This window comes from Aquila chrysaetos, chromosome 11, assembly GCF_900496995.4.
Source record: "Aquila chrysaetos chrysaetos chromosome 11, bAquChr1.4, whole genome shotgun sequence".
NCBI lineage: Eukaryota > Metazoa > Chordata > Aves > Accipitriformes > Accipitridae > Aquila > Aquila chrysaetos.
The window spans coordinates 28,797,482-28,813,833 of NC_044014.1; the positions used below are offsets into that span (position 1 = coordinate 28,797,482).

A 16,352-nucleotide genomic window follows, 5' to 3' on the forward strand; every position below is an offset into this window, starting at 1 on the left:
TTTCAGTGAGGTATAATCCAGATCTGCTTAATTAACATGGACTTTATTCTGTGGTTTTGTAGTTTGTATTGTTTTCAAGTCCCTCTATCAGGTGGAGATGAGACACTGATCTCTTCTGCTAAGCTTGTAGATGCTGGATAAGGACTGAGTGTGTTCTGTTGCTCTGATGGGTAACTCGGAAGAGCTGCAAAAAGAGTGGGGTGGTTTTAACACAGAGTGAATATCCCTCAGGCTAAGGTCATGCAGTTTACTGCATTGTTTTTTCTTTTTTTTTTTTTTTTCCTTTCTTTTTTTCTTGGAGACTGTAAATGCCAGGGCCCGTGAGTAAGACAGTTTCTTCTTTTCCAGCATGTGCTAGCTGAAAGTTCCTATCCTGCTTCAGTGTGTTTGAAGGAAACTTCTGACTGCCCTTTATTTATTAGCTAGATAGTGAGTCCCCAAACGCTGTCAAAGACAGTGGCTTGGAAGTATTCCCAGTAGCTGTCAGTGGAGGTAGATGCGTTTTGCGGACGGAGTGTTAGCTATGGGCTTCAGTTATACCCTGAGGCTTTTATGGGAGACTCTTGCCAGTAAGTCCTTACGGTAAGGATCAGGAGACCCACACCGAGTGTTGCTACACCACCACTGTCCTAAACCCTAGGTAAGCTGAGAATGGAAGGAAGAACGATGTTTTTGAAGTACATGACTGTACAGCACATAGAAATTGTTTAGCTTGTCTGTTCCTGGAGGAAACACATGAAAACTTAAGTGTGATTAAGATCAGTTGATTGTGAATAGTTCTTTCCCTTCTTGATCCCATTACTTTGTTTCAGTGTCTTCCTCAGGCTTAAAGGGAGAAGGAAAAAAAAAACAAAACCAAAAAAACGCAGAAAACTCCAAACCTATCATTAAGGCTGCTGCATCATGGTTGAAGTTGCAGCAAGTTATTCCTGAATTTAAATTCTTTGCTTTTTAAGTTCCAGCCCGGGGATATGGGTCTTCCGAAGTCAGTGAGAAACATCATCTGAGGGCATAGTTAAATGATAAGTAGCTGTGGTCTGTTGCCAAGAAAACCCACAAGCATATCTGGCACAACAATTTCTACCCCTGTGCCACAGTCTGCTACTTTTATGCTTGCCAGAAGTGTTCCGTGGACTGCTTTGTAGAAAGAATCACCAAAATGACCTGAATTTTTGCAAAAGACAAAACTAAACTTGAGGGAGGGAGGGTATGAGAAATATGAGGCCAGGTTTTTTTACTGCAGAAAACAAATTGCACAATATTTTTCTTAACTCTGAAACAGTCTGTTGTTATGAAGCAAGCTTCATGACTTGCAGTATTTTCTCTTCAAATAATGCTGAAGCAGGATCATGGAGGTGGGATGAAACTCAGGCTCTGGATAAGGATTTGGGTGGCCCTGGAACTGATAGTGTGCTTGGCTTTCAGTTAGTTCATCTGTCTTCTACCTTCGTAGAGGACCAGCCCTCCAGGATGAACATATGGGAAGAAACCATAATAATCTTGCATCTGGAAAAATAAAATAACAAATGGACAGGTATTTCAAGCTCAAGACTTTCTTTTAAAAAAAAAAAAGTCTTTAAAAAAAAAAAAGGAGTTCTCAAAGGGCACAATGGAAAGAAAATGTTTCAGGAGCGTAATAGCTTTTGTAAAAAAGAAAAAAAATACTGTGCTTTACCTGTGCAGCTAATTATGTTCTTGCAAACTTGGTGCTGGAAATGGGAAAATGAAATTGTAACTCACAAGATGCTCAGAAATGTAATGCTTTTGTGGGGGAATGGGAATATAGTTTTACTTCTGAGTTATAGCCACAGCTTGTAAGGAGAATTTGCGGAAGGGCACTTCTCACTGCCTGCTAGAACAGTTTCATTTTGAATGATGACTAGAAAAGCCTAACACTTCCATTCAATATTATGGTTTATTAGAAAAATCTGAAAGTGTACAATGACTTTAATACTCTTAATTTCTTTTTTATGAAGCTCTTTTGAAAAAAAAAAAAAAATTCCAAAGGCAGGAACAGTACTGCAAGTTGCAGCCCTCCTTTTGAGTGTCTTCTGGTGCAAAAGGAGTGGGACAGGATTCTTGCTCTCTGAGGCCTTTTTTAGGTGCATCTAGCTGCTGCTTTCATCTAAGCCTGTTTAAAAAAATTTTTAGTAAGGCTCTAGGTATCTTGCATATACCTAAAAATGTAGACAGATGGGTTAGACGGCTTAATAGTTCTTGGGTATCTTACACCTTGTTGTGTGTCTAATTGGTGGTTCTGATGGTCACTGCTAGCTGAGAAACTTTTTTTGTAAAAAGTAAGAGTAACTAGATAATTATTGCAAGCTATATGTAGTCACTAAAGATCAAGGTTCAAGGGGAAAGGAAAATTAGCTGTTTTCCTAATCCTGGAAGATGTTGCTGCATGTGAAAATATGGCACACTAAAATATGTGTGGGAAGCTTGTACTCTTTCTACACTGGCACTAGGCTGTCCATACTGCTTCTCTTCTGTGTATGGTAAGGCTGGCAGGAGGCATTTGTTCCGCAATTATTTCAGAGTGGAGTATGGTGGGAAGAATATCTTGGAATGATCTCTGCTTTACCATACCTGTTTTTAAAGGCTTTTCCCATTCACAAGTCAAATGCTCTAAAACTCTTATTAGCGAGTTGATAAAGCTGGCAAGCTGTTGCAGGTGCTGGGAGTGCAAATGTAGGCATTGGAAGGAGCATCAATGGAACATCAGTGTTGCAAAGCGAAGTTCAGAGCATCCGAATATGACTTGAGGGAGGAAGCTATCATGTGAGGAAATCTTGCACGTACTTTTTTTTATCTAACCATTTCCTGCCATTCTTAATCATCTCCAACTGTAATAAAAAATAACTACAGTGATTGGCCTGTTTACTCGTTAGCATCTGCCTGCAGTACATATGCCTTCCAGCACCATGTTCCTCTTGGGTCTAATTGCTTCCTTTACCCCCCACCGTGGTCCTGGGAAGTTCTTGGTCTGGACCCCGTCTGCCTCCCTGGCCTGCCGTGGTGGATGGGCATCTCTCCTCAGTAGGCGCGTTTGAGGATCCTGTTGTTGGCAGCTGTGTTGGTGGGTGACAGAAAGGGCAGGTCTGCCTGTGTTTTTCTTTCATCTTCTTCCTCTTTCTTATTAAACAAATCTTTCACTGGTGGAGTGGGTGGGTGATAAAGGGCAGGTCTGTCTTTGCTGTTTTTCTTGCCCTTTCTTCCTCATACTAAGCGGTGCTATTCCACTGGTAAAGCAGCTTCTGGAAGAGGATCCTTCTCCTTTATCGTATTGGGCTTCCTGGTAGGGATGTCACTTAGGGCAGCTGTCTGGAAAGCCTGGATCAGCACCTGATGGCCAGCATACGTGTCCTTATGGTGTCGAAAGTGAGTCTATCCATCAGCTTCTCTACTATGGCCAGAAATGACCCAAGTTGTCAATTAATGCATTACTTCAATAGATGGAGGGGCAAGGATGTTTACCCATGGGAGTTTGAATGCAAGTACGCAATAGGCAGCTTAAGAAGAAATGTGCAGAACTGAAGTAGCACAGCCATCTCAGCAGCATAGGGGCGGCTGGACTGACGCTGGGAGAGAGTTGGGCGGGCAGACACATTTGGCACTCATCTTCCCAAAAACTAAGGGAACTAATTTTACCCTTCTCTGGCATACTGCAGGGAATTTCTGTTAAAGGAAACTGATACTCCAGTTGTAGAACAGCAGTAAAATTCTTTCATGGCTAATGAATCCTCTGGAGATGGGTCCTGCCACATACTCAGTGGCTGTCACAGGCAGCAGTCCTCTCTGAGCTGAACATAACTCAAGACTGGTTCTCATGTGTTCAAAGGTAAAATAATATGATACAGAACAGCAAGGAGTTAAAGGTGGACTTAGAAATACAATACTTGCATGTATTAAATATTTCCAAGTAAAATTTCTAAACAGCTTAGGGTTTTTTATCCCTGTATAGATAGCTGCTTCTCAGATTTAACTTTGACAAATGATCATCAACCACAAAAGGAGGTTAACGTGTCTGCGCTGTTGATCATGCTTTTTGTCAAGACAGTACATCAGTGCGTTCATAAAAGATCAAAGTTGTAGGACACCCAAGTTCTTCAAAAAGTTGTGTACAAAGCTAGGCGAGTTTTGTACTAACATACTATGCTGGAAATCAGGGTGACCAGTCCCAGATAATCTTGTAAGAAAAAATGGCCCTAATAATTTTTCAGGTGTCAGATGCAAGAGAAACGCATGGAAGGACAGTTTCTAGCTTGCAGGTGTGTAGTTGCAGGAAGCTGCGAGAGTTTAAGGCTGATGGCTGAGGTGCTGCTGTACAGAAGTGCTGCAAATAATTCCGTTTGTAGATGTTGTGGGTATATCCTATGACATTTAACATGTGTTAGTTAATTGTAGCAGGGTGGCTAACCAGGTGGATTTTCCGCTACTCCAGTGTGCGTCTGGTGTTTGCATATGTGTATCTTTGTAGTGTCCTGGTTTTGGCTGGGATAAAGTTAATTTTCTTTCTAGTAGCTGGTATCGTGCTATGTTTTGGGTTCAGTGCGAGAAGAATGTTGATAACACACTGATGTTTTCAGTTGTTGCTAACTAGTGTTTAGACTAAATCAAGGATTTTTCAGCTTCTCGTGCCCAGCTGGCAAGAAGGCTGGAGGGGCACAAGAAGTTGGGAGGGGACACAGCCAGGACAGCTGACCCAGACTGGCCAAAGAGATATTCCATGCCATGTGACGTCATGCCCAGTATATAAACTGGGGTGAGTTGGCCTGGGGGTGTGGATCGCTGCTCGGGAACTAACTGGGCATCGGTTGGTGAGTGGTGAGCAATTGCATTGTGCATCACTTGTTTTGTATATTCCAATTCTTTTACTATTATTATTATTATTATTATTATTATTATTGTAATTTTATTATTATTATCATTATTATTTTCTTCCTTTCTGCCCTATTAAATGGTTCTTATCTCAACCCATGTGTTTTACTTTTTCTTCCCTGATTCTCTCCCCATCCCACTGGGTGGAGGGGAAGCGAGCAAGCGGTTGCGTGGTGCTTAGTTGCTGGCTGGTGTTAAACCACAACAGTAGAAACAGTAGAAATAATACCTAATTCTTCTGGGCTGAGTTTGCCTTGCTGTTACAAGGGCAGGTGTTGAGTAGCGATGCACAGGAAGCAACTGAAGCTCATGGGGAACACTGTTGCATTAAAGCAGAGGAAATGAGGTAAATGAGCTTGTGTTTTGAAGCACATTCTGAAAATACAAAATGCTAGCCTTGAGCACAGTTTAGTGTCTCTGGAATTACATGGAGGGCTATGTCATCAGTTTCTATGAAATAAAATCTGTCCTGTAAGAGTGTTTTGGGTGATAGCTTTCAGATGACTTGTGGTAGCACTGCTGCTGACTCTTAAAGGTTTCCCCAAGCAGCGGTGTCAAAAATTGTAAGACGCTTGTCAGCACTGTTGATGCTGCTCACAGCCTCAGGGGCAGCAGATGGCTTGCATGTCTTCTTAGTGCTCTGATAGATTGGAACTTAAGACTGCTGAGTGATAGCAGTTTAGTCCGTCTTTCATGTGATCTGGGAGCTTCTGATACGGATAGAAGTCTTCAGAAGAAGACTTACAATTTGCAAAGTAAGAGGATGAGTATCGGTTGGGGTTGGTTCCGGCTGGACAGAGGCTGGCATGACTGGTGTGCCTGCCTTTTCCCAGCACAGTCTGTAAGCAGTGCTCCAGTAAGATGTCTGTGCAGGGCAAACTCTGCCCCAGTGCTCCCAGTGTTTGGAACAGGACTGAGTTTTAACATCCAGAATGCTGTATTAGATTCTGCTGTTAAGTGCTACTAAGCATGTTTCTTTGTTTTTGTTTTTTTTTCTTTCAGATTTCAGATATAATCCAATGACTGAATTTTTTGCATTTAACCCTTCAGCGTTGCTCCTTAGTTGTGTAAGGTCCTGAGCTTCTATTAGAGTTTTACCTAGCTAGGTGGAGAGGTAGAAGTGTGATAGGGATTTAAGTTGACTGTCTGAGGTGACAAGAGGAGAAGGTAATAGAACTTTTCACCAATGTTCAAATGTAACAGAAGTTGCTGACAGTAGGACCATGTGTCAGATGTGGCACTTTGAACAGTTTGTGACAAGTGTCTGTGGTAACAACCTGTATGTCCCTGCTGTGAAGGAAAACTAGAAAAAAAAACCCCAAAACTTGTGGAATATGAGCACAATGGAAGAATGGCACAGGGAACCTGCAAAAACAGGTTTACAGAAACTCCTAGCTTCTCTCCCCTCCAAATCATGATCATCTCTTCCTGAAGAGAAGAAAAGGTGGTCCAAGTGGTCCAAAGACTGACTTCAGGGACTTGAAAAACAAAACAAAGAGAGATGGAGCAGAGTAATGTGAAGTGTTGAGTGGTGTTTCTATTTTTCATACTGCTATCTTTTTCAATGCAAGGCAACTTTAAAAAAAGAGTATCAAGATAGATAGTTCTGACAAGCTGCTAGCTTCTCTGCTTTCAGTGAAGCCTGGTATTCCTAGTCCTTTAAGAGTAAGTTAATGCTTATTTATAATGTCAAATTGAAAAATTACAGATGACGTAAGTGTATCTAGCTGTGCTTCTGGAATGCACCAGATGTTTCTCAATCATTTGGCATCCAGGTTTCACTTCTGGTGACATATTCATGGCTGATTTGTCGTGCTGAAAGCAGAACCTTAACTACTATGTTGATTTTTAGCCATTCTAAAAATATGTCTAGGTTCTGTTTCTCCTTCTATCTTAGATTCATGGACTGAGGAATAGCAAAGTGAGCCCAGTTTTGAATTACACATGTGAACTTAAGCTAGCCAATTCAGTTTATTTAAGAAAAACTTTAGGATGATTGATTTTCAAGGCACCATTTTTCTCACGATTTCTGTATCAATTTGTTTTTTAAACTGGTTTTAGATATTTTAAAACTCTTGAGCCAAACTACCAGTTGGACAAAAGGCACAGAAGTGTCTTCCAGTGATCACTTCAGGAGTTTTATTGCTCTTCAAACTTGCAATGAAGAGATTTCTGTGCAAATATTATTTGGTCCATGGTATCCCCACAAAATGGGGCAGTAAATCATAACTTTAATGAGAACGTTGCTGTGGTAGTACTTGGTGCACAGTTGTCCAAAGAAACTTTTTAATGACATTTAAATCAATTGCCTTTATATGTTTCTGCTTTTAAGGCAGATATTAATAGAAGTCTGAAAGTCTTTTTAAGAAAGTCAGGTGCACTTGAGAATTTAACTTCTCACTGTTTTCACTTCAACTTTTACAACTGCATCATAACCTGGATTTTTACCTCCTTGAAAATAGTACAGCTCTTACCATAGAAAATTTGCAGAAAATGAAAAAAAACCCAAAACATTTTAATTCCTCCACAGGATTGTCTCTAACTGCTTTTTAAAATGCTGGCTAATTAGCTGTGCAACTGTTAGAAAGGACAGCCTGGCTAAGAACTGTCCTTTTCTTTGGGTAAAAAAAGAAATCTGTGTGTGATGACCACCTGTTAGGTACCTTTGAGAGCCTCAAAGGGAATCTGGTTTGCTCTACAGCATTTTCAGTTTTGCTTTACAAGTGTAAGGAAACTGGATGCATGACCTCTCTCCTTACATCCCACGGTGGGAAATCTTCCACTGGCTCTGTATAAACTTGGATGACAACTACCCTTTAAAAATAGCACAGGAGTTTACATATATTGGCATATATATTTTTCACTATGCTCAGGATACAGTAACCATGTTGTCTCGATCTCCATGCATCAAGAAGTAGATAGTAATTAGAGAGATGTGAGAAAACAGAATAAGACTTGATTCTGAGAATGTAGTTAGATGTGGTACTTGGGTGAAGCAGTTCCAAGAAAGCCACGTGATTATCAGCTCTTAGTTTTTGCCTGCTACCATTCCCACAATGGACAATTAAAGTCATTCTCAGTGTTTGGTTTTTTTAATGAATAGAAAATGGCATCAGTGAAAATGTAGGTATGCTGTGCAAATGCTGCGTACACGAGATCATCTACTGTTCTGTTGTGCTAGCTGGAACACGTTCATCTTGTCTGGGGGAATTATTTAGCTGGGGCCTTTTAAGATGTTTATGTACTTTGGCTGTCTAAATAGTATTTTACCTTTACTCGTTCACTGTAAGGTGATGCACTTTAAGTGTAACTGGTTTTTCTGTCCTTTGAAAACAGACTGTTTTCCTGCACAAAAAACCCCCTCCTACAGCATTACCTGTTTGAAGACTACTGGGCATCATAAGTTTTATTTCTGCTTCTTGCTGCAGCTGTTGCTCTATCGTACTGAAAGGAGTATAAAGATTTTGCTGCATGTACTCAAGCAGAGACTACTGTGCATCTTTGAAGATAAGCTAAAGTTGCCATGAGACCTGTGATGTAGTTTTGCTTAAGCTGTCCTCCGCAGTAACACAGCTGTCCTTTTGCCCTTGATGGAGGGGGCAGTGTTGGATGCACTGTTTCAAGGTTCTGCCAGCCTTCAGTGAACAGGCCTGAGTAGTGCCATCAGTTGGGTGAGGTTGCTCAGGTGGTGTGGCTGGACTGGGAACCCACCTCGCTGCCATGTTACAGTTGCCCATATAATTTATACAGTCCCTCATGGACAGTATGTTGTTAATAGGGTTATTGCAAAGCACGTGATAAAAGTAGGTCAGATTCTTGCCTAATGCTCATGTAAAAAATGACTTATTGTTTATGAGATGTTAGGAATACCAGTAGAAAGTGCTTCCCTGACAACTGTACTAAGGTAGCTACTTGTGCTTTTGTTCCCATTTCTAGGTTGAACTTTAACAACTTAGAGGCTAGGCAAAATAAGTGTAGTCATATAATACTGCTGTTTCTTCAATTCCCTTACAGTAAGGGGAAGAAGACTTGCTTCTCTAACTTTGGAGTTTGTGGGTTTTTGCCAAATTTAGAAAGGGGAATAATGCCTACAGCAAGCTAAATAGTGTAAACTATAGGAAAAGGTGTGTAAAATAGAAGTTATTTATCTTACAGAAGCTGAAGGTAGTGAGTCTTTCAGGATAGCTGTTCAATAATAGTAATTTAAAAACAAACAAGCAAACAAACAAAATTCCTTCAGCTAGTCTTACCTAGGACATTTTACCTAGCTTCTTTCTTGCCAAGCAGATGTCTCTTCATAAAAATAGTAAAGTGACTATGAGTTGACTTTTATTTCCTGGCCTTATCTGAAATAGGGTAATAACTAGCCAGTGTGGTTAAGGTGTAGCTGAGTGGGTTTCAAGTTCCAATTTCGATTCAGCAGTTTCCAGACAAATGGGCTTGCTCTGGCTTCACTGAAGCCAAGGCAGGGCTCCTATTCATAAGCTCATTGCTTATTTTGGATTAGGTAAAAAGTAAATAATGTGAATAGCGTTGTTCTTTCATTTGTCCACTTAACTATGTAATGGATTCGGTTTTGCGTAGGAACAAGTGCCAGGACAGACAGTAATTTGCTGGCTTCTCTAACTTCTGGGAGATAAAACCACTTCAGCAAAAGGCCATTTTTTTTCCTTGTCATTTCACAGTAGATTATGTAAGAATTGCATTTAAGCCGTTTCAGTGCAGTTAACGTTTCCTTCATTTGAGGATGACAGCATGATTGCTTTTTCCAGGGACTGTTGTGGCAAAACCATCACCATTTCTAGGTTGTTGGATATCACCTTCTGCTTGCTTTCTCTGCTACGTTAGCTGTAGCACTGAGAACGGAGACAATAAAACCTGTATTATTTCCTGTTCTGAGAGCTTGGCATGCTGATTTATCTTTTGGTCATGTATGCAGGGTGGGGAAGGGGTATGTGGTGCAGGAGCAGGACAGGTCCTTCACACTGCCCTGATGGTCTGCGTTGCTATTGTAAAAACACATGCTGGTGAACTTGTTGAAACTGAGGCAGAGATTTCAAGAGAGGGTTTGGGAAGGGTGTAAAGAGCAAGACCTGCTTGATTGTCCTTCATAGGCTAAACCTAGGTAGACTTGATCTTACGATGATTGAACTCCACTATAAAAATGACACCCTACTCTTTTCTATGCTTTCTTCTTAAAGAATGTTAGTATAAAATGTGCTGCTTCAGTTGCATCTCCTGAAAAGATGCAATTAGTAAACAAGATCAGAGCCTTGGAAAAGGCAGAATTTCTTACTGTCTCTAGTGTTGAGAGTGAGTTGATCTATTGCGTGAAAGAAGGGAGATAAGAAACCCTGTATATCTTCCCTGTGTACTGGAGTCTCTAATGTGACAGTGGAAATTTGTGGCAGGTTTGTCTTAATTTTATTTTGCAGCACAGCATTTCTGCTGGCAAAAGAATGATGTTGCTTTTGTAAAATAAGCCATTTGCATAGGGAATATTATTTTTTTTTGAGTAATAAATCCTGCAGTTGTCATCCATCACTGAAGCAGCTTTTTCCTACAGGTTCCCATGCCTGAACTACTAGTCCCTGGTGTACTGTGAGTACTACTATGATCCTTGTGCCAAAGGCATGAATTTTTTTCCTTCCCATTTAGGAACTAAACAAATGTCTGAAGTTACCTATTGCAGATATGCTCAAGCACTTCATAATTCATCAGAGGCTGTTCATAATAATAGACTCATTTCGGCTGGAATAGACCTTTAAGATCCAACTGTAAACCTAACACTGCCAAGTCCACCACTAAACCATGTCCCTAAGCACCACATCTACGCGTCTTTTATATACCTCCAGGGATGGTGACTCCACCACTTCCCCGGGGCAGCCTGTTCCAATGCTCGACAGCCCTTTCACTGAAGAAATTCTTCCTAATATTCAACCTAAACCTCCCGTAGCGCAATGTGAGGCCATTTCCTCCTGTCCTGTTGCTTGTTACCTGGGAGAAGAGACTGACACCCACCTCGCTACAGCCTCCTTTCAGGTAGTTGTAGAGAGTGTATAATGTATGCAGTAGTTCTTGTGTTGACACTGTGGTGTTTTTTTTCTTCTGTGTCTTTAATTAAAAATTAACTAAGATGCTCAGTGATCAGTGTGCAGTCACTGTTGCCCCCCTGCCCCTTCCATGGGACTCCGGCTTTGGCAGTGTTTACCAGTGGGAGTTTATAACAAAGAAAGCTGAGGGAGACAAAAAACCCCAAACCTGTGAGTCAATATGGGCAGTGCTAAACTGATAGCTCAGCATTATCCCGGGTTGTTAGTTGATGAGCAGTCGGGTGAGGCTGGCTGCAGTAACATAGATGACTGCATATCTGATACTGCTTGGAGTCTGCCACGTGACTGATGGGCACGAGCTGAATGCAACTGTTTTTCGTATTTATCAACCAGGTTGAGCTAATAAGTTCATAAGAATTAAGGTTTACGCGTTTTGTGGGGTTGAGTTAGATCTGATGGAGAGGTGCTTCTGTTACCTAGTCTCCCAAGGCAGATGTCTTTGGTTTTTTTTTTTAAATCTTGGACTTCTGGTTTAGATCTGCAATGTCTGGAAAAATAACCTTCTATAGAAACTGCTCTGTCCTATTTGAAGAGTGCTGGTGTGTGCTCTTACAGGTTTTGCCCTATACAGGTTTGTCCCCATGAGCATGCCAAGGTAGTATGCCGTGTAATGGGAATGCTGGGAAGGTACAGAGGAGGACACCAGGAAATTTTGATGACAATCATAAAAGGTAGCTGAAAGAAAAATTCACTTTAGTGTCTCTCAGATAATGTGAGTAGCAAAGCTGCAGTTCTGTGCTTACACACTAAACTTGCATGTTGTGATGTATTGGAACAGCATATTATGCTCTAAACTTTCAAAAAGTTGAAAATAAGCTGCTGCTTCTGCCTGATGTGACTGATTTACTGTGGGCAGTGGTTACAATGTGTATAAGCACAACTTTCAAATTCTTCAGGTTATATTATTAAACTGGTAAGGTCTAAAATATTTTGTGATTATTTTCACTTTCCTGTTGGTTTTCCTGAATGTAGATCTTGTTTCCATAAATTGATAGTGGCTTTCCACTTCTCTCCCATCCAGCAGTGCGTGTGTGTGTGTATGTGTGCATGTGTGCTGAGAAGGCAGAGCTGTAGCTGAAAGCAAGTCAGATGGTGGAACTGTGCTTAAAAAATGTTATTTACAGTCAGTCCAGTGAGGGTGAGGTACTAGAATAAAGATTTGATTTCTGTGGAAAGTGAGAACTACAGCCTCTAACTCTTCCCTTGGATATTTTTTCTCTTCATTGCCTTTCCCTTTCTGTTAACCTTCCCAACAGCAGAAACATCTGACTTTGGTACTTATTTTACTAGAACTGTATAATAAAGCCCTGAACAAATTTCTTTGTGTCTTTTCTGAAGCTATACCTCAGCAGACTGTCTAAGCAGACATGATGTGTTTCTGCATACTTAAGGTATGGTTTTGAGGTTTCTTGCTCTAGGATTTATGCAGATTGTCTGCACCAGCAAGGACAGCCAACTTGCTTTGTGGTGGTTTCAGCAAGTGAGAAAATAACTGTGTGCACAATGTTTCTCTAACGTTCACAAGCAATTCTGTTTTCAGTGACACTCTGAAGAAGAGTAAGATGGAATATTCAAGGGGTGATATTGGACTTTGTTTTCATTGTATAACTTGCCAAAGAGAGGAGGATGTGTGTGTGGAGAGGGTTTGAGACAGTGAATCTCTGTGGCATCTGGGTGAAATTATGAACAATAAAATAACTATGAAAATCAGCTGGAATTTCATAAGCAGCTAAGCTATGACCATTTAGGGCATGCTGAACGAAAAGGACATGTCTAAAGTAGAACATGCTAAAATGAGGAATGTCCATACAGTCTGGCATGAAGCCAAGTGCATACTGAATTAGGTCACTGCTTTAAGTGTGAATGTTTCCCCTCTTTAGGAAGACATACTCATCCTTTGCAACAAGGAACCAAAACAGAATGCTAATATAATGGAAACAAATTTAAAAGCATTTTCAATTAGCATGCTGGTCTATTCCCTTGTGCTTAGAGAATCAATGAGCTCTTTTGTAAGGAACAGAAACATTTCCATAGTTGAATATACATAAGGCCCTGGAAATGCAGAAAGAATAACAACCAGTTGCTTCTGGAAAACTTGCAAATCTTTATAAGCGTTGTATAAGCCTCAGAAATCTCATTCTTTGGCGATGATGGGGAGTCTTGCAAATAGACCTGTTCTGAAGAATTGAAATAAAGTGAAATATCAGCATGTGCAATTTAAAGATTTGGAACTTAATCTTTAAACACTGAAACACTGATCCCAGGGACTTCTGCATGATTACTTATTTCCGGGTAATGGTTTGTTTTTTTTTTTTTTTTAATAAACTTCAGAATGTACCATGTGACACTGAATTAATTTTCCTATTGTGATTCTTGGGATCCTCTGTGCTTTTGTTAATTCTGAAGTTTCACAGCCTGCTTTCTCTTGTAATCATCTTCTACAGCCTGGGAGTAGTTACTGGAATGCCTAAAATAGTGCTGTGCCAGACCTGATTCATATCAAATTTGGGTTGTAAATATGCAAAACTAGTGCTTTTCTGAAAAGAGAGGATGGTGAAATAGAGGGCTTGTAAACCCTCCTTTTCTGATGGGATGAAAACTAAGATTCTTTACTGGCTTCACTCACTCCTTGAGAGATGCAAGATGAAATCTGTGTCTGACTCCTTTATGATGACTCTTCTCAGCAGAAGTAATACTGGGGAAAAAAAAAGAGAGATGTCCAAATTGGCTCAGTACCCACTGCTTTAGCAAACTAACTTACCCCTTCAGCTCTCCATGTGCAATTTAAAATATTAATGTCTAACATAACTGGTTGCACAAACATTCCTTGCCTTTAAAGGCCACAGGGAAGTTGTAGTGGGAAAAATGCCTGTTCTTTATGGTGTTGCACGAAAACTGTCAAAGATAAATAGGCAAGGCCCATCTCTGTGAAAAAAGGCTGTCTTGTTAATAAGATTGTTAGTAGCTCTCTAGAAAAGGGTTTCAACTAATGAGGGACTAATTAGAGCCTAGAAGGAAAAGAACCAGGAGCTCTCTACAGCCCACCACGTGTAGTTTCCATTGCTTTCCAAATGGCGTATTGTTCCTCTTCCCTAAGCACCCCTTAAGGCACTGCTCCACAGAGCAGCCCTCTAGTGTTAATAGGTAAAGTGCCAGTAGGAAGGCTCAGAAATCTGCAGTTATTCATAATCTTTTGTTCTTGCATTCATGATGCAATGCAAGCGGCGAGTCCCTGTGGAGGTGGGCTTTCTTAATCCATACTTACCATAATGATGTATATTTGGCCACAGTTAAAGTTAAGAACAGAGTTGTTCTTTCATTGCCCCGTGCTATTGTGTGAGGGAATCTTAATCTCCCAGCACATTGTGTCCTCTTGACACCGCATCAGGAAATCTGTTGTCATTTGCTTCTAAAACATGAATGACACCAAAAGAAACTTAGTGAACACAGGGCAATTTATTGGTAGAGCAAGAATTGAATAAAGGCCTGCTAGGCTAATGTCCCAGCCTCAGGGGTGTCTGTTTATCACTTAACAACAGTTACTGATTGTTTAAAGCCCATGGTGGTAGGAGGTTTTGTGACTTAGGTGGCTTTAAGTTAGAGGTTCAGTGATGAACCAAATCTGGCCATGGTTTGCAGCTGCCTGCACTGCCCATTATCAAACTGTACCATGGTAGCCCAAATAATCTCTTAAACCAGTCTCAACTAGGAATACCAGCTCCTGCTTTCTAGTACATGCTTTCGTTTTCTTTAATTATCCTGTAAAAGTGAGGAGAAAGGTAAAGGAAAAACACAAAGCTCTCTTCATGTCCTGCTGAGCTGTAAGAGTCAGCCTTGTTTCCTACCGTGTCCCCTGTACCGAAAGCATGTCTTCATAACTTGAAAAGCTGATTTCTGTAGTGCAACGGTAGCTGTGTTTGTGTATACAGCGATGCAGAAACGCTGTTGTTCTTGACAGCAGTAATAAGGCTGTGCAGTGAAAAATAGATGGGACTGGGTGCAAGTCAGGTAGTTTGATCATTTTTCAGTATGCCTTGACTGATCCAAGATGTGCCAGCTTCTGCATGGAGTGGCTTTACTGCAGTCTAGCATTTATCTAGGTTTAAATAAACATATGGTTTCTTATGTTATTAATTGTGGCTTCACCTTTTGCAGTCTAACAGAACAAGAATTTGGGAAGAAATGTGAAAAAACATCATATAGGCAACTTTGTACTAAAGAGAGCTTGGGATGATATTACATCATTTCTGTGAACTGTTTTTATCCTGTAGATTGTTTTTTCTCTGTCTCCCTTGATTCACCACATCTGGACCCTGGTCAATAGTCTGAGGATACATCTGGTGTTTATCACTCTTTATAGGCATTTAACTTGCATTTATATAATGTTGTGTTTGTGCAGTGAGAAGTGACTAACTTCTGTCTTATTTGGACTTAAAAAGATGTCATCTAGAATTCAGTTGATAAAACTGTTACTTATTTCGAACCAAAGTGTCCAGTAGCTTTTTACATGAGTCCAAAAAGCTTCAGTTTCAGATAACTATTGCCTTTAAGCTGCTGTATTAAGAGTTTCTACATAATGGATCTAGTTTATTCATGAGCAGGGTCATAGGCAGGGACTAGAAATGGTAACGGCTGCTTCAAGCAGTCCTGTAGGCTTCAGCTGGACAACTCCAAGGTGTGCAGCTCTTGCAAAACTTAGTCTGCATGCCATGCATACAAACTTAGGATCAGCTATCGCAGGCATTGGTGTTGGTGGTATGAATAAATTACTTAATCTTTCAGACCTTGTAATTGGAGCTTTCTTGCAAATGAGGATGCTGAATATCATGATAGCACTGATACATGGTACCTGGTTCTCACTAAAGCAATATCCTGATGCTGGAAGCCAAATGGGAAGGGAGAAATGTCACAAGGACATAACTGGGGACAAATGTTGCAAGGTGTTTGTTGTAAACACATAGAGTGCATGGTGGCACTGTGACTCATTTGCAAGGACGGAGGAAGACGGGGTTTCTGGCTGCTGGCAGTGTTAGATAACAATCTGTCCAACCCATATATAAGGAGTATTGGAGTAGGCAATTTCTTCTAATCTCGTAAGCATACTGAAACTAAACTGAACTTACTCAAGTCCTGGAACTTCCCCCAGACAATAATTACACAAAACAGTCGAAATGGATGTAGAACTAGTAGATCCCTGGATAAATTTTAATGAGCGTATTTGCTACAACCAAGTTTTAAACAAAAGTATTTTGTTAATGTTAGAAGGTAAACTAACATGCATTGAGCTTACTTCTTAGCTCTTTATGCTGTCATTGAAGAGGCCCACAAACTGTTTTGCTGACTTGTTGCCGAGAGGGA

General features: G+C 40.6%; 1 protein-coding gene across 4 annotated transcripts in view; it reads left to right on the forward strand.

Annotated features, from left to right (window-relative positions):
- CSGALNACT2 (chondroitin sulfate N-acetylgalactosaminyltransferase 2) overlaps window positions 1–16,352 on the forward strand; it is a 36,562-nt gene that overhangs the window by 1,191 nt on the left and 19,019 nt on the right. The window lies entirely within an intron of this gene.